This window comes from Pan paniscus, chromosome 12 (assembly GCF_029289425.2).
Source record: "Pan paniscus chromosome 12, NHGRI_mPanPan1-v2.0_pri, whole genome shotgun sequence".
In the NCBI taxonomy this organism is placed as follows: Eukaryota; Metazoa; Chordata; class Mammalia; order Primates; family Hominidae; genus Pan; species Pan paniscus.
Genome location: NC_073261.2, coordinates 114358765 through 114386456, shown reverse-complemented (window position 1 = coordinate 114386456; position 27692 = coordinate 114358765). Strand labels below are relative to the sequence as shown.

General features: G+C 42.4%; 1 long non-coding RNA gene across 1 annotated transcript in view; it reads left to right on the top strand.

Moving 5' to 3' along the window:
• LOC130541243 (uncharacterized) overlaps nt 1–27692 on the top strand; it is a 573869-nt gene that overhangs the window by 133904 nt on the left and 412273 nt on the right. Inside the window, exon 3 of the long non-coding RNA XR_008955288.1 lies at nt 24855–24972. This is a non-coding gene — a long non-coding RNA (uncharacterized LOC130541243). The remainder of the gene's footprint in view (nt 1–24854; nt 24973–27692) is intronic.

Sequence of the window (27692 nt, the reverse complement as noted above, 5' to 3'; positions counted from 1 at the left end):
TAATATGCTCAAATTTTTATCTGATCAGTAATATTTAATATGCCATTTTTAAGCTTAGAATACATTGGACATGACAAATATGATTAGATTTAGTGATGTCATCTTTTTTTTCAGACTATAGAAAAACTGATGAAGCAGGGAAGATACTGCCTCTTAACATACATTCTGTCTCTAGAGTTCCCTGCAATTGTTTTGAAGTCTTTATATCTCCATCAACGCATAGGTGGTGCCCTTTTTCAAGACATCGGATTGTAATTTGACATCCTCATGTTATTTAAGGCTAAGTGCACTAGCACTTTATCTACTGGAGAGAAAAAAATGAATTAAAATCTAAAATTATCTATGAAAGGCAAGAGTCATTTTGCAGGGACTTTGCTCTGTGACCATCAGATGAAAACTGATGACATAAGCCTGCATACGTTAATGCCTTGATTCAATGAAGCACAGACAATTTTTGAGTCTGTTTACTTTTTTTTTTACAATGTAATGGTGAAAAAAATAAGATGTTATTTAATTTTTGAAGAAGCAGTAAATGCAATCTTACCGAAAGATGCACTTCCTGTGTAATTCTCAGGGAGGGTGCCAATATCCCCTGTCCCCAAGAGGCAGCATTTTTTGGGAGATGAGGTCCATCAGCAAAGTCACTCATTTACTGACCTGTGTTAGACCCAGGGCTGGGAGTTGGGGACACCCAGTTTCTGCCCCAAAGGGGGACAGTGTAGTTAGGAGAGCCAGACAAAGGAGCCATTCATCATGGTCCGTGCCATAAACAAGAAGGGAGATTGCACAGCAGCATGCAGCAGGATTCTAATCAGGGCCACTGTCAAAGCAGGAACAAATCCTGTCTCCAGAGGCTTAAGGTTTCCTCTCAGCCTCAAGAGCTTCAATGTCCCGACAAAGAAAATGAGGATTACAATCTAGTTTAAAAGCGGAATCTAGGAAAATAGATTTTTCTAAAGGGAAATCATGCATCTTATCAGATAAAGGTATTTAGAGCGAGGTGGCTCCAGTGAAGAGATGTTTGGTTAAATATCACAGACATAAGTATGTCTCAGAAACCAAGCATCTTTTTCTACACACCAATGGACTTGGTTTCCTCTATTGCTATGACTGTTATCCTTGTCTGAAGGCCTGTAAACATTATTCATATCTTTCTTCTAACAGCATATAGTCCAGCTAATTAGCGATTAGGTAGTGGCAGAGACAGGGGAAACATATTTTATTCCTAATTACATGTTTGATCCTTCTGAGACACTCCAGCAAAGAGAAATACCTTCTTCGTGCAGACATGGGGTTGCATTGCTTTTTTCCTTTCTTTCTTTCTTTTCTAATTTCCAGCCATATCCTAGGACCATTTTCTGCTGGCTCCTGCCAAGCTACAGTTATTCCTATGGAAATCATGTCTGCTGTTTAAATCTTCACCCTAGGCTTTGAGTGTCTCCTGTTTAAACTTCATCTTCTGATATCAGGGCTTCTAGGTGCTATACAATGTCTAGGGTTAAGTTCTGAAGATTCCAGGGGTGGTTATCTGGAAAACATCCTTTGTCAAATCAATGGCATGGGGAACTTTAACCTCAAACTCTAGAGACCTCCTGACTCAATGATTTACAAACGGATTCAACAAGGGCTACATCTGGCAGTGGCTATCCTGGGGTCTGTTGGTGGGAAGTCTTCACCATCAAAGGTAATAGGACCCAGCGAGCTTCCTTCTCACTGGACCAAGAAGAGGCTAAGGAGGAGTTAGAGAAGAAGAAGACAACGTTCCCTTGTCCTGCCCTGGAATCCCAGATCCAGGAATCTCTTTAAAGCACTAAATGTGTCATTTAAGGGACATCATCAATGGATAACTTTATTTAAAAATCACATATTGTGTGCCTAACATGTTTCAAACATACTGACAGGCCAGCAAATATTAAAGTGAGTTGTACATGGTCTTGATCTGGAGGATCACATGGGAAGAAATGATTATAAGGGAATGCACCACCATTTTACATGAGATATTCATTGGCTGCAAGGGAAATACATAGGGAGGGAAAATGCTTTCTGGGGAGTTTCAGAAATTGTCATTGCAGAGGTGAGTTTTGCATGAGGATATTGTTTGACTGGGATTGAGAAGATCATATGTTAATAGTTTGGGGAGATTTTTAAGCTTGAAAAGGGAAAAGCAGTGGGCAATGAAGAGGTCCCAGGGTTTATGGGGGGCACAGGGAGAAGTGGGGGTCAGGAGATGTGGCTGGAGAAGAAGGCAGGGTCACGGCACAAAGGACATCAAATGCCAAGTTGCAGAGCCTGAGCTTCATTCTGAAGGTGTTGGAAAGTCCTCAAGGGAAACAAAGGCAAAGCAAGGCTTTCCTTTCACCACTGTAAGAAGTCACTTGGACTTTCTGCTCCATGGAGGGCCACAAATGAGCCACTCCTCAGCCCCGAGGAGGGCACAATGAGCAGGTAGCTCTGCAGACCCCACAGCTTTACTTTCTCAGCCTCAGGACACATGGTGCCCTGGCTGAGGAATGCCTGCACTGTGAGTAGAGCTGTGATACAGGGGACTTGGCCTTGGGATAGAAATGTCACGGGCATATGGAAATCACATCCGCAAGCATCACCCTTTTCAGCAGCTCAGGCGAGTTTTCTGGGCCAGTTTCTTGGTCTTGATTCAATTTACAATTTCAGGACATGGGACGTATTTTACAATCCTGGGATTTAAATGAAACCTTTAAAAGGGTAATAAAAATAATGAGCCTGTTTCTAGCCTTTCCTAGTGAATTTCATTCAGCGGAACTCCTCAATATTGGATTCAGGAGAGCCAAGTGAACTCATTATGAAGTACCTCACTCAAGATTTACTTCCAGTTTTCATCTTATGTTTAGAAGCATACAAGGCTTTCGGTTAAAATATGTCCTAACTCAAGTTTGGAGTGCACACCTGTCTCTACCTGCTGCCCCACACCTGTCGGCATCTACTCTCTTGGGTGTGCTCTATGTTGAATACTGGCCTGGGAACTTGCTCATCAGTTGGATTCAGGGGTTCAGGACCGCTTGGTAAATGGAGGGAGTACGATCCTGGGGGACATTGGAACCTGAGAGAAATGGCCCTGCCACTTTCCAGCCAGCTGCATGCTGCTGGGCCAGGTGTTTCTTAACTGTGAGCCAGAGTTTTGAGCAAACTGGGGCTATTATACCAAACTCTCCTGATGCGAGGGTGAGAGAGAATGGGAGAACGTCTGCAATACCACCTAATAGATTAATTATGGAATACTGTTTCCCTTGCTCCCTACCCCACACTCGGTGACTGCAGATTTCCTGCCTGTTTCTTCTGGCATGGAAGCTTGTCATTTTGCTCTAAGTGAGTCAGTAGAGATGGAAGAAGGATACATTTGAGGAGAGAACTGTGTCAGCTTTACTGATGAGAGGTTCTTATACACTGGGCTAATTGAATTCTCTCTCTCAAACTTCACTGAAATCCTGACATTAAAAAGTGCTCAACCATCAAAGTGGATCAGAATTGTCCCCGTGGAAGCCATGTACCTTCTGGATTCAAATACAGATGTTGTCCAATGAAGTTAAGGGTTGAAATATAGATACCAGCCTGGTAAAGCCAAGTGAGGGAAAGGACAAAGGTGGAATTTGGCTTGTAAATGTAACTGGGAGTGAGCCACCTCCCACTCCTACCTTGACTAAGGTGAAATTGGCTGTCTCCAAGGGTGATCAGGAGGACTTTGGTGCAGAGTGACTGAGCAATCAAGGGTGAATATATGAGATGCTTAAAATGAGATTCGTTTCTGGTTTTGAGCCCAGTACTGCACACCAGACTGATATATGCCTCTTAAACCTTCTTCTTCCCGGCAGTGTCTCCCCATCCAAACTGTCAGTCAGGAAACAGAGATACCCTGTGCTTTCCAAGAAAGAAAGGGTGTTCATACAGGGAAGCAGTGGCTTATAGAACCACTGGACGGCTGGGAGATCCAGTCAGGGAGGCCACACCAAGGCCTGCAGCCTGCAGCAATGAAGATGGGCCTCCTGGGAAGTGTGCTTGGCCCCTGTTTGAACCACTCCTTCCACACATTTTCCGGCGGGCACTGTCTTCTCTCAACTTTCCATGCCTCTCTAAAGTCGCTCTCCCTTTCATCTGGAACCCAGAATCAGCAGGAGAAAGGGGACCTGGGAAATGCAGTTCCTGGTTCCTCTCCTGCTATGCAGAGGCCTGAGAAGATCTGTGAAAATGGTCTCTCTCCACTCTCACGGGGCACTTCTGACACTGCATGTACGGTTTTTTCCCTCACACTGACCGATTCTCTGATGCCATCTGGGTGTCCTACTATTTAATTGAATTCTAACTCCATTTACCTGGAGTTAGTATCAGATCCTGCAAGGTAAGTCTCAGTCCTGCAAGACCACAGTCCCTTCCCATGCCAGTGGCAAATCTGGTCCTCCCGTGCGTTTGACTGACTGGCTGTAAATCGGAAATTCCCACCACCGACCCCCTTCTCAGGTTTGATAATTTGCTAGGATGGCTCAAAGAACTCAGGGAAACAGTTTACTTGTGTTTATGGGTTTATTATAAAACATACCACAAAGCAGACAGATGATGGGAGAGCTGCAGAGGGTGAGGGATGGTGGGGGCTTCTGTGCACCTCCACGTGTTCAGCAGCCTGGAAGCTCATCAAGTCTCATTGTTCAAGAGCTTTTGTAGAGCTTTATCTCCAGCTCACCCCAGCCCCCAGAGGTCAGTGGGTGGGGACGAAAGTTCCAACTCTCGAATCACTTGGTCTTTCTGGTGACCAGTCCCATCCAGAGGCTATCTTGGGGCCCCAACCTCAGTCATCTCATAAGTATAAACTCAGGTATGACCAAAAGGGACTCATTATGAATATCAAAGGATACACCTGTCACTCAGGAACTTCCAAGTGTTTTAGGAGCTCTTTATCAGGGACAAAGACCAAATATATTTCCTATCATACTACAGAAGGGGTCATGGTCATGCCAATGCCATGGTCATGACCTACGGCCCAGTGCATGGCCCAGCACATGCTTGGGGACTCTAGCAACAGTCGGAAGGGATCGCTTCAACAATGCAGCTGCCTGTTCAAAGTCTCTCCACTGTTTATCTCAGAAAGTACAGCGGTAAGAGCTTCTGCAACAGTCTTCAGTCTCACCTCCCACCATGGCCTCTTGAACTTGCCTCTTCCGTGAGTTTGCATATACCTTGCAGCCTTCCTCCCCGACCCCTCTGCAACCCTGCCTGGAGGATTTCCCTTTATTCAAACACTTCCTTTTCCCTATACTAGTTTTAAAAAATGCTGCTTAGTCTTCATGGAGAACTCAAATGCCACCTCAAGCTTGGAGTAATTGCATTGTAACGTAATAAGCAATTTTTTTATTATTGCAATCAGAAATGATTTCTATTCCTTATGAAGCCCAACAGTACTTATTGTGCAAGCATACATATGGGAGCCACTTCTCCTCTAACCTTGGAGACTCATGATTCATCTTTTTTTTTTTTTTTGGAAACTCAGTCTCCCTCTGTCACCCAGCCTGGAATACACTGGCACGATCTTGGCTCACTGCAACCTCCGTCTCCTGGGTTCAAACAATTCTCCTGCCTCAGCTTCCCAAGCAGCTGGGATTACAGGTGCTCACTACCATGCCTGGCTAAATTTTGTATTTTTAGTAGAGACAAAAATTCACCATGTTGGCCAGGCTGGTTTTGAACTCCTGACCTCAGGTGATCCGCCCACTTCAGCCTCCTAAAATGCTGGGATTACAGGCATGAGCCACCATGCCCGGCCTTCATGATTTAATATAAACTTTTTAATACTACTGTGTTTCTAAACTTTGAGGCTATGAGTTAAATCGTTCAGAATAAAATTATTCAATGTTTGAGTTTGAACTGTTTTTAGAAAGCCTGATAATAAATCCCCCTGTCTTCAGAAAAGCACTGAATGTTCCGATGAAATAGTAGACACCAAAAGAAAATCATGCAGATTGGTTAAATGGCATATACAGTTATAGATATAGGCAAGAGTGTAATGCAGTTATTCTGAATTACATTTTACTGAACTGAGAAATCTAAGATGCCATTCATAGTATCTTCAATGTCTATGTGTATATTGTTTTATTTTAAGGACCACGTAGTATTTCTGAACGCTTTTATAGATTCACTTCCAATGACTATTCCCTAAGTCAATTTTACTCATGAGTTCCTAGGTTTCTTAATGGGAAGACTTCTTTCTTGCGGTTCTCAGAAGTAGAATTCCCCCGAATGAGGGGCGTACACACGTACATCGCAAGTGCAAAGTGACACTGAGTTTGGAGGCGCACTCACATCCATGATCCCAAAGCCTCTGGGCCCCTATTTGACAATGTCACACGTGGTGTCCACCCATGGGAATAAAGCGTCCCTGTGAAACATTCATCAACTGAGCCTTCCTGTACACTTGACTCACAGTGATAACTTGGCTATGGAACAAAAGTGGAAGTTTTTATTCTCCAGATTACCTTTTGGGTGAATCAAGCTAGTGCAAAATTATAGCTTTAAAACATATATAAATGAAAAGAAGGAAAGTGCTGAGAAAAATGTCTTTGAGAATCTATCAGGTCCAAACTGTTTGAAGAGCTGGTAGATTCTAACGCTGTATCCATTGGACCAGCCAGCCTAGAGGCTTGGATACGATTGTTATGGACATCCTCTGAAACCGTGGATGAGACTTCATCATATATACAAACATGTATAAATATATACACATTGCATAATGCACATATTCTAGAATGTCCTTCCACACAGAATTGATTAATTTTAGACAAGTCATTCCATCCAAGTCTGCTTATTCTCCTAAACTAGGACCAGTGTGGGAAATACTAAATTAGTAAGCGATCCATAATAAGACCCCAAATTTCCTACCTCTCACCTCATGGCTGTCTATATGAAGTTAATTTTTTTCCTTTCTTCAGATACGGAGGTGGAAAAGCCTGGCAGTTTTGTGAAGTGCGACATATGGTAGAATCTAGTATCTAGATTGAGAATACATAGTCACTTTCAGGCAGACCCTCTGGGGTAAACTTGAATCTCTCAGGGTCTCAATTTCTTTAACAATGCAGATGTAGCCTCTCAGGGTCATTGTGTGAGAATCAAAGGGATAAACTTAGTGACATAAACCGTGTATTTTTTTTTTTTGAGAAGGAGTCTCTGTCGCCCAGGCTGGAGTGCAGTGGTGCGATCTCCACTCACTGCAACCTCCGCCTTCTGGGTTCAAGCAATTCTCCTGCCTCAGTCTACTGAGTAGCTGGTGTTACAGGCACATGCTACCATGCCCGGCTAATTTTTGTATTTTTAGTAGAGGCGGGGTTTCACCATGTTGGTCAGGCTGGTCTCAAACTCCTGACTTCGTGATCTGCCTGCCTTGGCCTCTCTAAAGTGCTGGGATTAGAGGCGTGAGCTACTGTGCCTGGCCATAAACTGTGTTTTATATAGCTTCCTCAGTTATATATTTAATAACTCAAGTTTTAGTCTTGAGCTTCAGTTAAACTACCTTCCTCTGTTTCTTGGTTGAAACAACTGACTCCCCTCCCTCTCTTCTCCTTGTAGGACAGATGAGGGATACATGAAGCTAAAACCCCGAGTAACATCTGATTCCCTTTGGAAATCACGATCACTGTCAGCATCAAATTATGTATCTGACAGACCTCATGGACACTCCCCTTATTGAGAAGTTGGTAAATATCAAAAAGTAACTACTAAAATAATTGAAAATAAGAGCAAATCTGAGTTTCTTGGCATGCTCCACAGTTCTGTTTGCATTACTGATCTTGGAGATCATCTTTAATAGGATGGCGTTGTATTGGGAATTCTCAACTTCTCTCCCTTATCTCAGGGACAATTCAAGCCCTGTAATTGAAGTTCCAAGAAAATTAAAGTCATTCATCTCTTTTTATCTCTAATGTAAAAAATATAGAAATACTGTAACTTTTGCGGAATAACCCCCACAACTGCACAAAATTATAATAATTGTCTCTGTTTGTCTTCATTTAACCAGCTGGGAAGATAATCTGGTGAACACAGCAATTTTCTAAATTCAGAGATAGTTAATTCATGAGAACAGCTGTTGCCCAATCAAACCCCAGTGCTTCTTTATTTCATATGAAAAACCAGACTAAGTGCAGGCTGCCACACAGCCCAGGAGTGCAATAGGGGTCTGCTCTTCTGAAACAACAGCCCATTTTTCCCTTGCAGTGAATCACTTTTTTGGTGTTTCCTGGAAAGTTCCACTAGATAAAGAAAATCTGAGGTTTGGGTTCACCAGGAAAAGATGTATGATAGAGTTTTGGAAGACAGCCCTGTCACTTTCTTGTACAACGTCATGGGCTTATTCAGGAAGAAATTCCCAAGCAATCATGGTAGCTCACATGACTGTGTTTCAAAAATGTTTCAACTTAAGTTTATTTAAAATGGTGTTGTTAACTGTGTGTGTGTGTGTGTGTGTCAGGGAGGACCTGGAGAATCTTAAAATGTAGAATTCTGGGCTTTTGCTTCTTAGATTCTGAATCTGTCGATCTGGGTGGAGCCGGGGAAGCTGCATTTTTGTCTGTGCTCACCAGGTGATTCTGATGCAACTTCTGTTGCACCTGCTTCTCCCCATGCGCACCTGTTAAGCTGCAGATTCCCTGCTCTGCTGTCTACTTTTGGGCACTCCAGCTTCTTTATGTCTCAGGGAGGTTTTGCTTGGCTCTGCCCTTTGCCTAGAATGCTCCCAGCTCTTCACATGGCTGGTTCCTTGTCAACATGTGGGTTTTACCTCAAATGGCACCTTGTCACAGAAGCCTTTCCAACTCACTTTCATTAAGTAGCCTTCCCTCAACTCACTCTGGCTCCTGCTGGCTTTGTTTCCTCCTCAGGTGTCAGCACTGTGTGTCCTCTTGTTTCTAGACTGTAACCGCCATGAGAATGGGATCTCATTGCTCTGACTACCAAATGTGACTGGCATATATCAGGAACCTTGTCAATGTTTGATAATGGAAATGTGAATAAATGAAACATTATCTTAAAGGCAGGAGAAAGTGGGTGTCTGCAGGTCAGAGTTCCAAGCATTCTCTGCTTATGAAAATGCTTTTTAGAATGATTCCTTTCATCTTTAAACATATTGCAGTGAATTTTGCCTTCTATCCCACAATAAAACCCAGTTTTTAAAATATAAGATTAATTCTTAAAAGTGCTTACCATGAAATAAAATCAACATTCCAGGAAGATGGGCCACGTCAGTTTCCCAAATTCCAATATCCATGGCACATCTCCAGATATATTAGGGAACATGAATAACTCAATCAAAGAACCACTATGTAAGGATAGGGCCACTCATTTTAAAGCAAAATATAGGATCCTCCAGAAACATAGAACCAAATTATAGAAGGACACTGTCTGGCTCCAGGGGGGCTAGTGATTGGGCAGCCCTGACTCTGCCATCCTGGGTCTCAGCCCAGGCCCTCTGGGGCCCCACCCTCTAACTGCAGCACCCACTGCCATGCAGAGACCCAGGTGAACCCTGCTTTCCCACCCCATTATATTTTGACTGCTTTCCCACCCCATTATATTTGCCTCTGGTCAGAGGCATTAAGACGCACCACATCTTCAAAATCCATATTCAGAGCCTGGGGAAAAATGAATAAAGAAAATGGAAAAAGAATACATTTTGTCTGGCTTACTGGTTACTGGTTTCTGACCATTGCATGGACAATACACTTGACAGCTGGTGACTTCACTGTCTCCTGTGTGTCTTCTTCCTCTGGACAGAACGACATCATTGCACCTAAGGGCCCACACTTGCTTCTGCTACTTTGCCTGACTCTTCATCTTTCGATGTCTCATTCCAACAGAATGTGAACTGCATGAGGGAAATTGTTCATTGCCTTCCCTCCTGGTGTATTTTAATATCTGGGATGGGACCACGGATCTTGTATCTTATCATCAGCCAGATTAAGTATCCATTGTCCAGACACCTAACCGAGGTTGACAAATGACAAACTTTAGTTTCCAAAATGCTGCCTCCCCTTCAGTGCTTTTTCTAGAGGCCAGACTGAGGTGATTAATACAGCCTGCTGTGACCTGCCCTTTGGGTTAGAGCTCGCTTAGGGGAGTGGCCTCATCCTTATGACGGGAGCAACATTCCTCAGACCACAACCTAGAGAGCATCTGTAAAACAATAACAATAATAAAAGACATTCCCGTGGTCAAAGGAAAGTTGTCTTATCTGTTGTTAATTTATAATCTGATGTTTATAATCTGAAAAATAGGGGCTGGGTTCCAGGTGGCTGTGTGTGTATGTGTGTGGCCATTCATTAGGGGTGTCTTCTTTGAACAATTATTTATTGCTTCTTCTCTCATCTGTTAAGAGGCATTAATAGTTATCTAATAGAAATGTTCTAAGTATTAAATGAGATAATTCATGAAAAGCAGCTAAATCAGTAGCTAAATCAGTAGCTGGCAAAGTAGTTGTTAAGCTGGGTGTGGTTGCTCACGCCTGTAATCCCAGCACTTTGGGAGGCTGAAGCGGGAGGATCACGAGGTCAGGAGATGGAGATCATCCTGGCTAACATGTTGAAACCCCATCTCTACTAAAAATATGAAAAGTTAGCCGGGCGTTGTGGCGGGCGCCTGTAGTCCCAGCTACTCGGGAGGCTGAGGCAGGAGAATGACGTGAATCCAGGAGGCAGAGCTTGCAGTGAGCCGAGATCACAACACTGCACTCCAGCCTGGGTGACAGAGCGAGACTCTGTCTCAAAAAAAAAAAAAAAAAAAAAAAGAAAAGAAATAACTAGTTTATGTGGTATGACCAAACTCTAACTTTAGGAGTATCTATAGTCATTTCAAAATTAAAATGTTATGATTTTAGGGGAAAATCTCACTTTTTGAGAGAGTGCCATCTGGTCTTATGAAAAACAGAAAAAAAAAACTGGGTTCTCATTGAATATGGCATTTTGAATGTAGACATTTACCTCTACTCTCCCTGTAGCACTATTAAAATGGCATTAATCGCAAAAAAATAACAGAACAGGAAGGGAGAATATATCAAGACTTGGAACCAGAAAGCTGATGGACAGGTGATAATTGAATTTACAGACTTTAAAAAGCTTAATCCCATGGAAGAAATGGGGAAAAATAAAAAGGAAAACAGTTTGCAGTTCAGAACCTGAGGAAGCCTTCAACATTGGAGATAGTAGATATTTCTCAACGTAGGGTTTATGATGGAGCCGAAAACAGGCAGAGAGGTTGAAAGGCTGTGTAAATATCAATTAGACTCCCATATCCCCAAACACACACAGGCGACTGTCCCTCTCTCATGTGACAGAACTCTGCAGGAGTATTTCCTTTCTTCCTTCCTTTCCTTCCTTCCTTTCCTTCCTTTCCTTCCCTTCCTTCCTTTCCTTCCCTTCCTTCCTTTCCTTCCCTTCCTTCCTTCCTTCCCTTCCCTTCCCTTTCCTTCCTTCCTTCCTTCCTTCCTTCCTTCCTTCCTTCCTTTCTCTTTCTTTCTTTCTTTTTTTTTTTTCTTTCTTTCTTTTCTCTCTTTCTTTCTTTTCTTTTCTTTTCTTTTCTTTTTTTCTTTTTGAGACAGGTTCTCACTCTGTTCCCCAGGCTGGAGTGCAGTGACATGATCACAGCTCACTGCAGCCTCAAACTCCTGCTAAGTTATCCTCCCACCTCAGCCTCCGGAATAGCTGGGACAACAGGCTCACTATATTTCCTAGGCTGGTCTTGAACTCCTGGGCTCACCCGATCTGCCCACCTGGCCTCCCAAAGTGCTGGGATTACAGGCGTGAGCTACCATGCCTGGCCTGCAGGAGCATTTTCTGGAAAGAATAAATCAGAGGAAAACATTTTCATTTAAATCTTGTAGATATGTGTCACTCTGAATTTTCCTTCCTGGTCCTTCATTGACTTTTATTCTTCTGTTTACTTTTAAGAAAACATTGACAAACTTTATTTTTAGAGCTGTTTTAGGTTCACAGCAAAATGGAACAAAGTACAGAGAGTTCCCACTATGCAGAACCTCTTCTACTATCAACATCTCTGAGCAGAGGCACATTTGTTATAGTTGACAACCTACCTTGATACATCATCATCACCCAGAGTTGATAGTTTGAGTTCACACTTGTTGCTGTGCACTCTTTGGGTTTTGACAAACATATAAGAACATATCCATTGTAGTATCTTACAGAATAGTTTCACTGCTCAAAATATCCTCTGTATTTCACCTATTTATCCCTCCCTCCCAGCTAATCTGCAAATCCCTAGTAACACTAATTTTGTTACTGTCTCCATGGTTCTGCCTTTTCTCAAATGTCATATAGTTGAAATTATACAGTACATAGCCTTTCAAATTGGTTTTTCTAAATAATATGCATTTAGGTTTCCTCCATGTCTTTTTATGGCTTGATAGCTTATTTCTTTTTTATTTTATTTTTTGGAGCTGGAGTCTCCCTCTGTTTTCCAGGCTGGAGTGCAGTGGCATGATCTCGGCTCACTGCAACCTCTGCCTCCTGGGCTCAAGCAATTCTCCTGTTTCAGCCTCCCGAGTAGCTGGGATTACAGGCACGCACCACCACGCCCGACTAATTTTTGTATTTTAGCAGAGATGGGGTTTCCCCATGTTGGCCAGGCTGGTTGATAGCTCATTTCTTTCTAGTGCTGAATAACATTGTATTGTCTGGTTGTACTATCGTTTATTTGTCCATTCACTTACTAAAGGAAATCTTGGTTGTTTACAAGTTTTGGACATTATGAACAAATCTGCCATAAACATCTGTGTGCCGGTTTTGGTGTGAGCCTAAGCATTCAACTCATTTGGATAAATACCAAGAAGTACAATTGCTGGTTCGTATGATATTTGTATGTTTAGTTTTGTAAGGAACTATTGAACTGTCTTCCAAAGTGGCTGCACCATTTTGCATTCCCACCAGCAGCGGCTGTGAGCTCCTGCTGCTCCACATCTTTCCTCTTGTTGCTGTCAGTGTTTTGTCCCTTGGTGTCCTAATAGGTGTGTTGTGGTATCTCATTGCTGCTTTAATCTGCAGTTCCCTAATGTCACATGTTATGAAGCACTTTGCATACGCTTATTTGCCATCTGTACACCTTCTTTTGTGAAGTGTCTTTTGAGGCCTTTTGCCTATTTTAAAAATCAGATTGTTCATTTTCTCATTGCTGAGTTTTAGGAGTTCTTTTTATATTTTGGATAACAGTCTTTTATTGGATATGTCTTTTGCAAATGTTTTCTCCCAGTCTGGGGCATGTCTTCTCATTCTGTTGATGTCTACTTTTAAAATCTTTGATTATGCAGGGTTTTATAGCTCTCTGCAGTTTTTCAGACTTTCATGATATCCATGGCTGTAGCTACCTACAAAGGCTGCTGACTTTTAAAAACTTTCACTTCCAAACCTGACCTTTCTCCTTTGCCTCAAACATTGAGGTACATTCAGAAGCATACCCTACTGTCCACTTGACAACCCCACCCAGTGCCCCACAGGCCCTTGGTATACCACATGTTACAAATAAACTTACTGTTTTTCCATTCCCAATGCCTTCTTTGCATCTCATTCTTTATCTCAGTGTCTTGTCTTACCTCCCACTGTTTCCCCCAAGCTACGAGACTTTGAGTAAATACTTCCTTCTCTCTCTCCTCCCTCCACAATTTGTTATTCGTTATTAATTCTTTCCTATGTTTCCCATTTTGTCCAAAGGATGACACCAAATAAATATGAAAAAGTGCCAGGCCTGGAAGAGTTTGTGGTCTTTCCAGGCCACTGACTTATGAACAATTCTATGGCATCGGGACAGAAATGCTTTGAAATATGTATCTGTGAGGTTCCACAGGACAAAGAGAAGGAAGTGACTAACCTCTGGGTGGAGAGCAATTTGGAAAGTTTTCCGAGAGTGGATTATATTGCAGCTGAGGCTTGAAGAAAGAATAAACATTCTCAGAAGGAGAAGCCAGCACAGGATGCAGCTGAGTGCTGGGCTGACCCATGGGTGTGAGTGGCTCCTTTAGAGACAGGCAAATCATTTGACCCCAGACTATGGGCTGCACAAGGAAACCAGAACCTAGCTGAGAGGTTTCAGTACAAATATAGATGATAGGGTGGATGCCAGGCTTGGCTGTCTAAACTTGATGCCAGAAGCAGACAGAGCCTACAAAGAATAATGAGCAGAAAATTGATGATATTTTTTGAAAGATTATTTGGGCAACAATGGGGAGAATGCACTAGATGAGCAAGACTAGACATGGATTTCTGAATTTTTAGAGTAAAGATGGAGAGTGCAGTGAGACAGGTGGGTTCTCCTGAAGACTGTGTCCTTGACAGGAGAATGTACATGGGAACAGATGTTACATGCCAATTATGATTTAAATGGAGTCATTTTGATCTTTCGACTCTATTTTCTTTGACTTGAGTTGGAGTGCAGGATCTGGTCTTGGGCATCATGCAGGCCGAGAACTTCATTTGGAAAGAAGACAATATCCTTTTGATGTCTAAGTGATTGTCAAATTAGCATGAAGATCTCTCCAAATACACTTCAACCTGACATCTCCCTGCAGCCTTTCGCTGTGTGTTTTACATAGTAGATGTTTGGCCCTGCGGTTAAAAATTTACATGTGCCTTAAGGACAGAATCCATGCCCAGAGGAGATCACCCTGAAAAGTAGAACTGTCTAGCAGATAGAACAAGTGGAGCTGAAGGTCATATTACTCCACAAAACTGTGGATTCTTGCAGAACCCACATTCAAACAGACCTTGTCAGCCTGAATTCAAACACAGTTCTGAGTTAGCTCTACTGCTGACATGTTTCCTTGCCCAGAGGTTTCTGGAAATGGAGAAAGCAGCTCTGTTACTGACAAGAAAAAATATGTCTTATCTGAAAATACCAGAGAGTATTTTCTTCTCTCTTAAATTGGGTCAAATGCACTCAATCTAATTGGAAAATTTTATAACAAAAAATGAGAACTCTTCTACAAGTGGGCTTTCTGCTTAAAAATGCAGCTGAAAGCATTATTATAACAGACTATATATTAGTTATCGTGCAGGTCATCTGAGGATGGGCTTTGCTCATACCTGGTAGAAGGAAAGAAAGAATAGTCTCTGAAATGTGTAAATTATGGGTTGCAAAAAGAGGTGAGCATTTCCTAGGGAATGGAACTGAATAGTTCAGGGGAAGCTGGACATGGAGTTCTCTCAGACATGGGGAGCTTCAGTTCTCAAAGGGTGGGCAGAAACGAGCTTGAGATCCAAGGTCTCAGCTCATGCAGCATGAGAGACACAAAGGACATTCAGTGAGGTATTTAAGGGGGTTTTGTTCTCTTTTATTCAGAGTTTCTCTTTGTTTTTTTGTTTTTGTTTTTGTTTTTTTTTTTGAGATGGAGTCTCGCTCTGTCGCCCAGGCTGGAGTGCAGTGGCGCGATCTCGTCTCACTGCAACCTCCGCCTCCCGGGTTCAAGTGATTCTTCTGCCTCAGCCTCTCGAGTAGCTGGGACTACAGGCACGCAGCACCACACCCAGCTAAATTTTGTATTTTTAGTAGAGACGAGGTTTCACCGTGTTGGCTAGAATGATCTCGATCTCCTGACCTCATGATCCACTCGCCTCAGCCTCCCAAAGTGCTGGGATTACAGGCATGAGCCACTGCGCCTGGCGTTTATTCAGAGTTTCTAATCTGTTTTTAAACATAGCTCATTTATAATTTACATTCCATGAGACTCACCTATTGTAAGTGTACAATTCAAGGAGTTTTAGAAAATTTACAGAGTAGTGCAACCATCAAACCAAATCTAGTTTTAGAACATTTCCATTACCCCCCAGTAATCCCCTTGACTTTGCAGTCAACCTCCATTCTCACTCCTAGCTTCAGCCAAGAACCGATCTGCTTTTGGTCTCTATCAATTAGTCTTTTCTGGATGTGTCATAAAAATGGAATAATATGCTATATAGTTTTTTCTGGCTTCTTTACTCTTGGCATAATTTTTTAAGGTTCATTTGTGTTGAAGCAGGTTATCCCTATTTTGTCCTTTTACAATGCTGGGTGGTATTTAAGTATACAGCTGAAATACATTTTGCTTATCCATCCATTGTGTGACGGACAATTACATTGTTTCCAGTTTTGGCTGTGAAGAATAATGATGCTATATGTTCATGTGCAAATCTTTGTGTGGATATATATTTTTATTTCTCTTGGGTATATTCCTAAAAGTAGAGCTGTTGGGTTTCATGGTAAGTTTGTGTTTAACATTTTGAGAAACTTTCAAACTGTTTTTCTGAAGTAACTGTATCGTTTTGTGTTCCCACCAGCTACGAGGGCATGGCGGCGGGGTTTTCCAGTTACTCCACATCTTTGTCAACGCTCGATATTATCTGGCTTTTAAAATTCGAGCTATTCCAGTGGTTGTGGAATTTACCTAATTACTAATGATAAACACCTTTTCAGATGTCTGTTAGTCATTTATATGCCTTCTTTGGTGAAATATCTGTTTAAGTCTTTTGCCAACTTTGTATTTGGCTTTTTGGGCATCGTATTTTTGAGTTAATGAGTTTTTACATTTCTGATGCATGTCCTTCATCAGATACATGGTTTGCAAATACTTTATTTCAATATGTGGCTTGTTTCTTTCGTTATCTTAATGGTATCTTTTGAAACACAAATGTTTTAAATTTTAATGGAGTCCAATTTATCATTTCTTTTTTTCCTTTATGGCTCATGCATTTGGTATTGCATCCAACAACTCTTTGTCTAACTAATATCTCAAAGGTTTTCCCCTATGTGTTCTTTTAGAAATCTTATCATTTCTCACAGTTATATTTAATATATGATCCATTTGTAGTTAATTTTTGTGTATGATGTGAGATAAGAGTCTAGGGTTTTTTTAAATTTATATGAATCTTCCATTTTCCTTTCCATTTTTATTTTATATGAATCTTCCATTTTCCTAGCACCATTTGCGATTCATTGAAAAGATTACCCTGCTGAGTTGCTTTGGAATCTTTGCTCAATGTCAGTTGACTATAAATACAAGGTTTTTTGTGGACACCAATTCTATTTCATTAATTGATGTACCTATCCTTCCACACTATCTTGATTACTATAGAGTTATAGTAAGTTTTGGCATTAAATAATGTTCTCTAACTTTATTATTTTTGTTTTCAAAATGGTTTTGACTTTTCTAGATCCTTTGTATTTTCATATAAATGTAGGTTAGCATGTCAATTTCTACTAAAAATTCTCCTAGGATGTTGATAGGGATTGTGTGGAATCAATAAATCAATTTAGTAAAAAGTACCATCTTTACAATACTAAGTCTTCAACTCCATGAGCATGAGATGCCTTTTCATTTCCTTCTAGCAATATTTTGTAGTTTTCAGAGTAAAAATTATCCACTCCTTTTGTTAAAATTTTTCCTAAATATTTTATTCTTTTTAGTGCCATTATGAATTGCATTATTTTCTTGATTTCATTTTTGGATTGTTTATTGCCAGCATGTACTCCAACCTGCTAAGCTCATTTATTAGTTCTAGTAGTATTGTTGTGCATTCTTTAGAATATTTTTACGTATAAGATTGTGTCATGTGATTTTTTACATATAGGATTGTGTCATGTGAATAAAGAGTTTTGTATCCTTCTGTCTAATCTTTTTTCCCCTAGCTTTCTTTCTTCCTAGTTTTCCCTTTTTACTTCCTTCTTTCTTCCTTCCTTTCCTCCCTACCTCCTTCTTTCCTTTCTTCTTTTTTTCTTCCTTTCAATGTAATGTTAAATAGAAGAGACAAAATTTACATCCTTGCAGTGATTGATATTAGGGGGAAAGCATAAAGTCTTCACTACTAAATATAAGATCAATGGTAGGTTTCTTATAACTGTCCCTCATCAAGTTAAGGAACTCTTCTATATCTACCTGGTTTAGAGCTTTTAATTTTTTTTATTTATTTTCTATTTTTTTTTATCATGAATAGGTGTTAGATTTTGTCAAAGGCTATGCTAAAAAACTTTATATTCCTGGGGTTAACCACACTTGGTAATAGTGTTTAACACTTATTGTAAGTTGCTGGATTGAGTTTTCTAATATTTTGCTAAAGATTTTGCATCTATGTTTATAAAGGATATTCGTTGGTAATGTTCTTTTTTTTTGAAATGTCTTCATTTGACTTTGATAGCAGGGTAACAGTCCTCTCACAGAATAAGCTAAGGGAATATTTCTCCCTCCTCTATTTTTCAGAAAAGTTTGTGACTTTTCTAAAAAGTGATTCATCAGTGAATTCAGCTGGGTCTGGGATTTTCTACATAGAAAAATTTATAATTTTTATTTCAATTTATTTAGTTATAGATATATTAAGATTTTTCTATTTCTTCTGGGGTCAGTTTTGGGATAATTTGTGTCTTTCTAGGAAAGTATCCAGTTCATTTACATTTCTTAATTTCTTGGTAGAAAATTATTTATAATGTTCCCTTATAACCCTTATAATAAAAAAGTACTTGTTTTTATTTCTAGTTTTGTAATTGGTATCTTTTCTATATTTTCTGTTCCAGTCTAGCTAAGGACTTGTCTCTCTTGTTGATCTTGTCAAAAATACAACTTTTGTTTTCACTGATTTTCTCTATTGTTTTTCTGTTTCTATTTCCTTGATTTCCAGTTGTTATTCTTTTTTTTTTTTTTTTTTTTTTGGCTAGGTTTGCTCACCTCTCACGTCTGCTGGGTACAAAAGAGCACATGGGTTCTGAAGACTAGGACTATGCTCCTATCTCTATTGTGCATGTGAGTGCCCTGTGGTCAACCCAGGATGTGCGGGCAGCTTCTTAAAGCCCATCACCATCACTTCATCCCATCCTCTCAACCCCCTGTAAAATCCCTCACTTGTCCACCAGTTATTAATTCCTTGACTCTTCCCTTGGCCCCCTGCTTGCCCTAAAAGGACCTCAGCCTCAGGATGGTGGAGCTGCCTGCTCTCACTGTTGCTTGTCACTTGAACCGACAACACCTCGAATCACATTAGCTCTCTGAAAGTGGTAATGGATGGAACTTATTGTTTTCACAGCCTCTGCCTTTGCCCATGTTGTTGAACTATTGACAGAGTTGGGGGTGGAGATGGGAGCAGCTCTGGGCAGAACATCCCAGATTCCTGCTGTTCTTAAAAGAAATTCAGTAGTTTTCTGAAAAACTGCTTCTCAGTTTGTTGTGTGACTTGGGTTGGTTTCCAGAGGACTGAAGTGGCTGTTTTAGGCAGGTTTGTCCAAATTTATTGTTGCTTTATGGGGAGATGATTTTATTGTGATGGCAGTTGTACATATGCTTGTTTGTTTTGGCTTTTATTTTAGCTTTGGATGGTGTCCTTTGTTCACATTAAGTCTCCTGTGGGAGGCAGGAGCTCAGAACCCCAAACAGACAAACGTGGAGTTGCTTACATTGCAGACAAGAGATGTCCCATGCCTGCTTTCCTTCCATCCATCTCCCAGCTGCTCTCAAACTCCCTGCACAGGAGCTGCTGCAGCATGGTTTGAAAACCACTCAATCCAATCCAGGAACTTCCTTTAATTTGGGAAATCAAGGCCCCCAAAGGGAGGGGACTGCCTTGGGTTCATTCGTAGAGTGGCTGAGGAGAGGATGTCAGGATGCCAGCAAGTGGCAGCTGCGGTCAGAATAGGCACCTCCTTGTGCCATGAGGGGCCTGCACTTTCATCTATTGTTGGGAGAGGGTGGAACTCCAGCTTTATTGTCTTGTCCTTTTTAGGTGGAAGCCCACAGCAGAACTTAACACTGGGAAACAGTACACAGTACCTAAGAATTCCTGGCCACCTTTCTTTCCTCTCCTCTCAGCTCTGCCATCCTTCCGCAAGGCCATAATCACCACCAGTGAGGGTGAGAGTCATGTGCACATCATTGCCTTAGTACAGCTTAGTTCCCTGTTTCATCTGATGCACGCTGGGCACCTAGTGTGTGTCAGATGAAACAGGGCCAAGGCCTAGTCCTCAGCCTGCTGTGTGAAGTCCTTTTGTGTGTGTGTGTGTGTGTGTGTGTGTGTGTGTGTGTGTGTGTGTGTTGGACACTGAGATCTGGGTTTTATCCATATTTTCCCATTTAGCCCTTACAATATCTTCTAACTTGTATTGCCCCCAGGCTGTAAATGTGATAAATGAGACTCAGAGAAGTGAAAAAACATGCCTGATTCTCACCCAGCTGTGGATGAAGCTGGAATCTGACTTGGAGTTTCTGCATTTCAAAGCCTGTGCCTTATTCCACAGCATGATACATCTTCCGAAATATGAAGGTCTCAGGGGGACAGTGGGACCTCCAGCCAAAAGTTAGGAAGACATTGGGATCCTTCATTATGCTGTGACCTCTGCAAAGGAAAGGTACCGCACTCCACACACACGCACACACCCCCCCCCCACACACACAACACAAAGACACATATGCCACACACCTGCCCAATGACACACACACACACACACCACATATACAACACAGACACATATACCACACACCCCTAACCACACACACACACAACACAAACACACATATATCACACAACTCCCAACCATACACACAAACACAAACCACATAACACACACACACCATACACATACCACCACATATACCACCTTCTACACACATACACCACACATATATTCACATACATGCATATACCACATACCACACACACATACCACACCACATACCACACACTCACAAATATAAACCACAGACACACACATCACACACACACACCATGCACCACCCATACCACATACAGGCAGACACGTCCCAACCCACCGTTTATACAACTGCAGCTATTGCAGCACTTTGGGGTCAGCGCCTAATTTTGTCAACTAAGGTATAATGAGACAAAGTTTTCAAAGGCATAATTTTCTAGCAAGGTGCACTTCAAATGCACCCTGGGCAGTAGTGTAATTTTTTTTTTCTAAGACAGAACACCCATTCTTCACAGCTTCTCTGCCTTGGGAAGAGAGAGCAGGTTGGTGGAGGAGTTTAGCAGATTTATTGACATGAACATAGTGTTTGAGACAGAAGGCAAGCTGTCATAGCCTGACATGCAGGAAACTTGGGATAAATATTTCTGTTGACTCTCCATGGATTCGTTATCCTCACATGCCCTGGTTCAGGGGTTCTCCTGTTGGCGTGAACTCAGTCAAAGGATTAGTTCTTGTCCCGAAGGAATTAATGGAGGTGGTGGCATGGGGTGGGGGAGAGGGAAGAAGGGGGAGGGCATTCATGAAAATCACTGAAAAGTAAATCAGAGGTGGAATGGTGAGGTAACAGTCATGTATTCACGATTACTGTCTCTTCCAAAAACAGACCAACCGTGCATTGAAGAACATAAATAACAGGTTACTATATTTGAAAGAATAGCTCATAATAGCTGACATTTATACACTGGATACATTGCTAAGCATGTAGCACATATTCATTTAGCAAATTTTATTAAATACGTGCTATGTGTCAGGTTTGGTCAAAACTCTCATAGCACTTACATTCTTGGGGAAAGGGAAGAAAGGCAACAGTTCACGTGATGAAAGGAAACTCTCTATAATGTTATGATCAATGCTAGGATGCTCACAGCTCACAGGACAAATTCCAATATTGGCAGCGAGCACGTGACCCACCCCCAGGCTTGGGGCTATCCTGGTCTGGTCTCCACTGTGCCCTTCACGGCCCCACACTGCAGTAGGGGGCTGCCTGCGTGCATGTCATAGACCATGTTTGCTTGTACCTCAGGGGCTTGGATCATCTGGTTCCCATTTTCCTGTAGGAGATTCTCTTTCCCCTCCTTCATTCCCCTTCCTCTCAGTTTCAGTCCCTCCTCCACTGCATCTCCTGCCTGCCCTCGGCCACCTCCAGCCATGCAGTAGCTGGGTCCATCCTTGCTGCCCCCCATCGTGCTGTGCTCTCCTCTCTTGTGACACATCTCTCCTTTTATCCCACGGCCAGCCTTCCACTGTCTGAACCGCTCAATACCAGAAACACCCTGTCCCCGACCGATCTCAGAATTGCAAAAACATGTTCTTTAGACTTCGCCTCATTTAGGATGCTCTGGCTCACGGCAGCCTGCTGTGTGGCAGGTGGTCCTGGGCACCGAGCTGGCCAAGCCAGAGGCGCAGAGGCAGAAAGCTGTTGAGGTTATTTCTACTCCCCTTTCTCTACTGGGCCCTAGCTTCTTGCTACACTAAAGCTTGCATGCTCATTCTCAAGAGCTCGCCCCCCACTGATACCTCCCTGGGGCTTTGGCCTTCTCTTGCTCCTGGATCTCAGCTTAGCTCCTGACATGCCTGCACTCACACATGCTAACATGGGCCTGTGACATTGCTGTTACTCCCGTGGAGGCTGGGTCACTCTTGCTTTTCTAGGTCTTCCTTTGCCCCAGCTGAGACTTAGCCACAGTCATATTCAATAACAATTCTGTTCTCCTTGTGCAGAATGATGGCAGCTTTAGAAAATAGATGAAATGGTTCATGTAATGATGGCCTAAGGGTTTGGCCATCATTTGGATTCCTCTGTTTGTCAGGAGACTGGGGTACCTACCTGGAGGGCTCAAAGCTCTGTAATGCGATGCAATTATTGGTTTATTTGTCTGGTCCTTCCACTGGCTAAGACTCTTTTTCTGAGAAAGCAAACAGAATTTTAGCTCCAGAATATGAGCACCTGGGCTAGTACTTTGGTAGGTGCTCCCTGAATATTTATAGACTAAATCGCTATTCGGATAATCTGAAATTTACATTGTGAATTCTGTAAAATTAAGGTCCATTTCCTATCTCTAAATCCTTAGCATATTTGCCAACCATCCACTGAGTATTTAACATGTGCCAGACCCTGCACTGGCACTGAGGATGGAGAGATGTATGAGACAAGCAGGAAGACCTCGGATGGGGCAGAGGCCCATATGCAGGTATCAGAAGAGAACCTAACACCAACACGGGTAACAGCAATGCGGAGGAGGAGGCTGTTCACTCCTCTCTGAAGTGGTTAAGAAAGGACTCATAAGATCCCTGGGTATTTTTTTTGAAATAGAGGTGGGAGAAAGAGCTTCGGCTCTGAACCTGGATGCTATTGATGTGGTGCTTGCTGTGATTATTCTTATAGATAACATTGATTGAGTCCTGATGGTGTGCTGGGTACAAAGCTGAGTGCTCTCTAAGATCATCTCATTTATTCTACTGTAAGGCAGGCTACTATGTAAGGCAGACTCTAATCATCCCCATTTTGCTGGGGATAAGTGGGGGTAAGTTATTTATTCATGTCACGGGCAGTAAGTGGTAGAAGAAGAAGCTTTTCATTATTCCAGTTTGGTGACCTTGAATCTCATGGTCTCTACAAAGCCTTCCTTAACGATTGCACATCTTCGGGAATTCTCCTTTCCTTGAATTATCATGGTACTCTGAAACTTTTGCTACACACCATCTTTTCCATCATTGCACATTAGTCATGCTTCTCTAATAGCTTAGTGGTGGCTAGTCCTACTACCTAATCTGTTAATAATTTTGTTTTTAAATGAAAGAAGCAAAGTCACCTACAGGTGAGCACTGGCACAAAACACAGTAGTGTTCTAGTCCCTTGCACATTTTCCTCTCAGCTTGTTCACCGCAGTAGCTGTCATGAATATTATTTCAATCAGGTATCCTGACACACGTGTGTTCCTCCACTGTGATCTTGGACAAGTTATATGACTTCTGTAAGATTTTATTTAGTTGTCTGTACAAAAAGGATACTCTCTTCCTTCGGGGTGACTTGGGAATTACTGGATATGGTGCACATGAAAGCAATCAGCTTTAATTTCCTGACTTTTTTCCCTTGAGATAATATGTAAAGCTGAGTGTTGCTTCCAATAATAGGGGAAATGATCTAGTATTCCATTTATATGGCAGAATGTTGATTTGGGAATGTAATTAGACTTAGATCAAGAAATCAAGGTCAACCAGGCAGGGTGGCTCACACCTGTAACCCCAGCACTTTGGGAGGCAGAAGTGGGAAGATCGCTTGAGTTCAGGGGTTCAAGACCAGCCTTGGAAGCATAATGTAGACTCCATCTTTCCAAAAAAAAAAAAAAAAAAAAGAAAAGAAAATTAGTTACACTTGGTGGCATGTGCCTATAGTCCCAGCTACTTGGGCGGCTGAGGCTGAGGCTGAGGCTGAGGCAGGAAGATTGCTTGAGCATGGGAGGTCAAGGCTGTAGTGTGCTGTGATGACACCACCTGTATTAGGGTTCTCTAGAGGGAAGAACTAATGGGATAGATATGTAAAGGGGAGTTTATTAAGTATTAATTCACATGATCACAGGGTCCCACGATAGGCCATCGGCAGGCTGAGGAGCAAGGAGAGCCAGTCGAAGCTCCGAAACTGAAGAACTTGGAGTCCAATGTTTGAGGGCAGGAAGCATTCAGCACAGGAGAAAGATGTAGGCTAGGAGGCTAGGCCAGTCTCTCTTTTCACATTTTTCTGCCTGCTTATATTCTAGCCTCACTGGCAGCTGATTCGATTGTGCTCACCAGATTAAGGTTGGATCTGCCTTTCCCAGACCACTAACTCCAATGTTAATCTCTTTGGGCAACATCCTCACAGACACATCCAGGATCAATACTTTGTATCCTTCAATCCAATCAAGTTGACACTCAGTGTTAACCATCACACGTCCGTCTGCACTCCAGCCTGGGTGACAGAGACCCTGTCTCGAAAAGACCAAAATCAAAACACCCACACAGAAAAACAGGGCTCAATTCCTAACTTTAGCTCCTATTGGCGCTGCAGTTTGGGACATGTAATTTATCTCTCTGTACTTTTCACCCTTTTATTCATAAAACATTTATTAAGCAATTCTTATTTTCAGAACCCCTAGAGCAATCAACAGACAGACAGAGCCCTGCTTCATGGAGCGTCTGCTCTCTCCTGGAGCTCACACGCTGAAACAGACAGGATGCAACACCTCAGGGTTGTTGGAGAACCAGGTAAAGCACTATGAAAACAAAGATGTATTTTATAAATATAATTAATAGAAAGAACACAGTATTTGGAGTCAAAGGACTTGGACTTGAAACCTGGTTTTATTCTTCCTGAGCTAGTGGCTTTGGAGTGAATGCAGGCCACTGGCTTTAATTTCTTTATCTGTTAAATGGAACAATATTCCCCTCGTCACAGCATGGTAGGACAGTTAAATGCAATGTCTGTGAAGGCATTTTATGAATAGGAAAACAATCTGTGAATATCAGCCATTTGTTAATTATTAGTCATTTAAAATGAAGCATAAGGAAATCTCTTATCTCAGAAATTAAAATATGTCTGCAATCAACAATTTCTCAGAGGATTGTCACATTGATAATTGATAAAGCATGTTAGGAAACTGGTAAGCATTGGTTAAATGGTCCAGAGATGCCCACCAGAGTAGGCTGCCTGCAGAGCCAACAGAAGTTGGCTTAGTGATAAGCGATCTCTGGATGATACTGACCCATGGGGTCACTCAAAGCCCATTGCTGTAGCTCTGGCCTTCCTAAGAATGCTCCTGATGCTTAGTGCATTTCTCACTATCGGGAGAAGGACAGTCCAACGGTGTCCACGGAGAATCTCAGGCTAGAAGTCTGTTCTTCAGTAGAAGGTGAGAAATTTGCGTAAGGTACCTCTTTTGTTTTGTTTCAGTTACCCACGAGCTTGATTAGTGTGGCTCACCCTCTAGTGCCTCCTGATTTAGGGAGAAAATAAACTTCTCAAATACCCAAAGCCGAGGGTGAACTGCCTGCCCTGGGTCCTGCCTGCACAGGCCGTCTAGCACTGTCTCCTGACGACCTCAGAGGGCTGCCCCAGGGGGCAGCAGAGACCACTGGCAGGGCTGAAACAGGGTCCTTGTCTGAGGAGACAATGGCTCATTGTGCACAGTGACCTGCTGTATTCTAGGCACTGTGACTGGCCAGGAGTGAGTGGTCATTGTGCATACGGTATACAGACACATAACAAAATTCATCTTTACAACACACTGGGAGGTGGGCTGTTGCAGATCCTGAGTGAGAGGACCAAGGGACTTGCATGAAGTGGAACGATTGAGTGTAATGTGTGTCTTTTTCCATGCACAGCCCTTGCTTTAGATGTTATCTCAGGCAGGATGTTCAAGGAACGGAGGGATACATGAGGGAGAAAGACAGGAAGGAGCCCCCAGCCCCCAAGAGTAAAACAAGGCCCCAAGGCACTGCGCTAAGTGCCACCAGAGAGGCAGATGTCAAAGGTCAGAGAAACAAAGGTCACACCTAGCCAAGGGCATCAGGTCAGGCTTTCTGGGGGAAGGAGCATCTTGAGGAACAAGACTACGTCAGGTGGAAAGCAGATGACTGAACAGGCATTCCAGGAGAAGGAATGGTGTGAGCGGCGCCATCCTGGAAAGCTGAAACCCCAAGGTGAGATTTTACTGAGAATCTGAGAACACTTGTGTCTATTTCTTTTGAGGGACATATTCTAAAACTGCAAGGTGGATAGGAAAATAGAGCCAGCAGGAAATTAATGCAGTAATAGCAGCATACTGGCCCTGAGCAAAACGAGAGCCCAGCTATCTTCTGAAGAGCTGAACCATGTCAATTCACCTGGTGCCTAGGGCACTTCTGACTTTGGAAATCCTGTTGACATTGATCAAGCTGAACCAGCCTAGCCTGAACATGGTGACAGCCACTACTCAGCCTGTGCTCTTCTCAGCCTGGACTGGAGCTGCACGAGCTCTGCCTGACCACTTCACGTGGTCTCTGGGAAAGTCAGATCCGAAGGTAAGAAGGCCACAGGGGGCCCAGAGAGAAGAAGGTGAACTTTAGGCCCTGGCTGGATCCGATTCGGAGTTGAACAGATTAAGTTCCAAGATTAGAACCAGACTGTCCTGACTGTACAGGTGTAGGGAAGTCACCTTAAGCTTTGCATGTTAAATTGCAGTCTCTTTATCTCTAAAATGGAGATGATGATTCTGCCTTCAAGGTTTGATGTCAGGATAAGAGGAAGTAACACAGGAAAAACAACTAGCAAGGGGCCTAGTCAATGGGAGGTGCTGGAAAACATTAGTTTCCATTGCCACTGTGGAATAGTTAGAATGAGGCAATCATATAGAAAAATAATTAGACTCTTTCCTATCCTCAAAATACTCAAGTTCTCTGAAAATGCAATGTGATTATTTTTAATCAGCTGATTGGGATCCAGGATGACTTCATAGTCTTGTGAACCTAATTGAAACACATCCAGCTCTTATTGCTGTGAATTGGAGAACTGCAGGCTGCTCTGAACTCACAGTGACCCCTGTACAAATGACCATTTCATCAACTGCCTGGGGAGGAGGTTCAGAGGCATGAAAGGGAGACACGGGCAAGGACATAAGCTCATTTCCTTCTGGGGCTTGAGGAGTTCGTCAACAACATTTTAGTTATTCAGTAATGAGTTGCTGGTTCCCTAGAGGCAAAACAGGTCTCATGCTTCCCTAGGGAGGCATGAGACTACCAGAAGATAGTTTCCTATCTCGTACATCATCTCTTGATTTTACCATCTGACCTTTTCAGTTTATCTTTGTATGGTTTCCAGCTCCTAATTGCATACCCTGGCATGACCCAGCCACTTCCATTGAGCCCTTCATGGCACATGACTGCACCTTCCGGCTGTTTTCAGGCTGGTGAGAGAGACCCTTTCATATTTATCCTCTTGGTAGCACAGT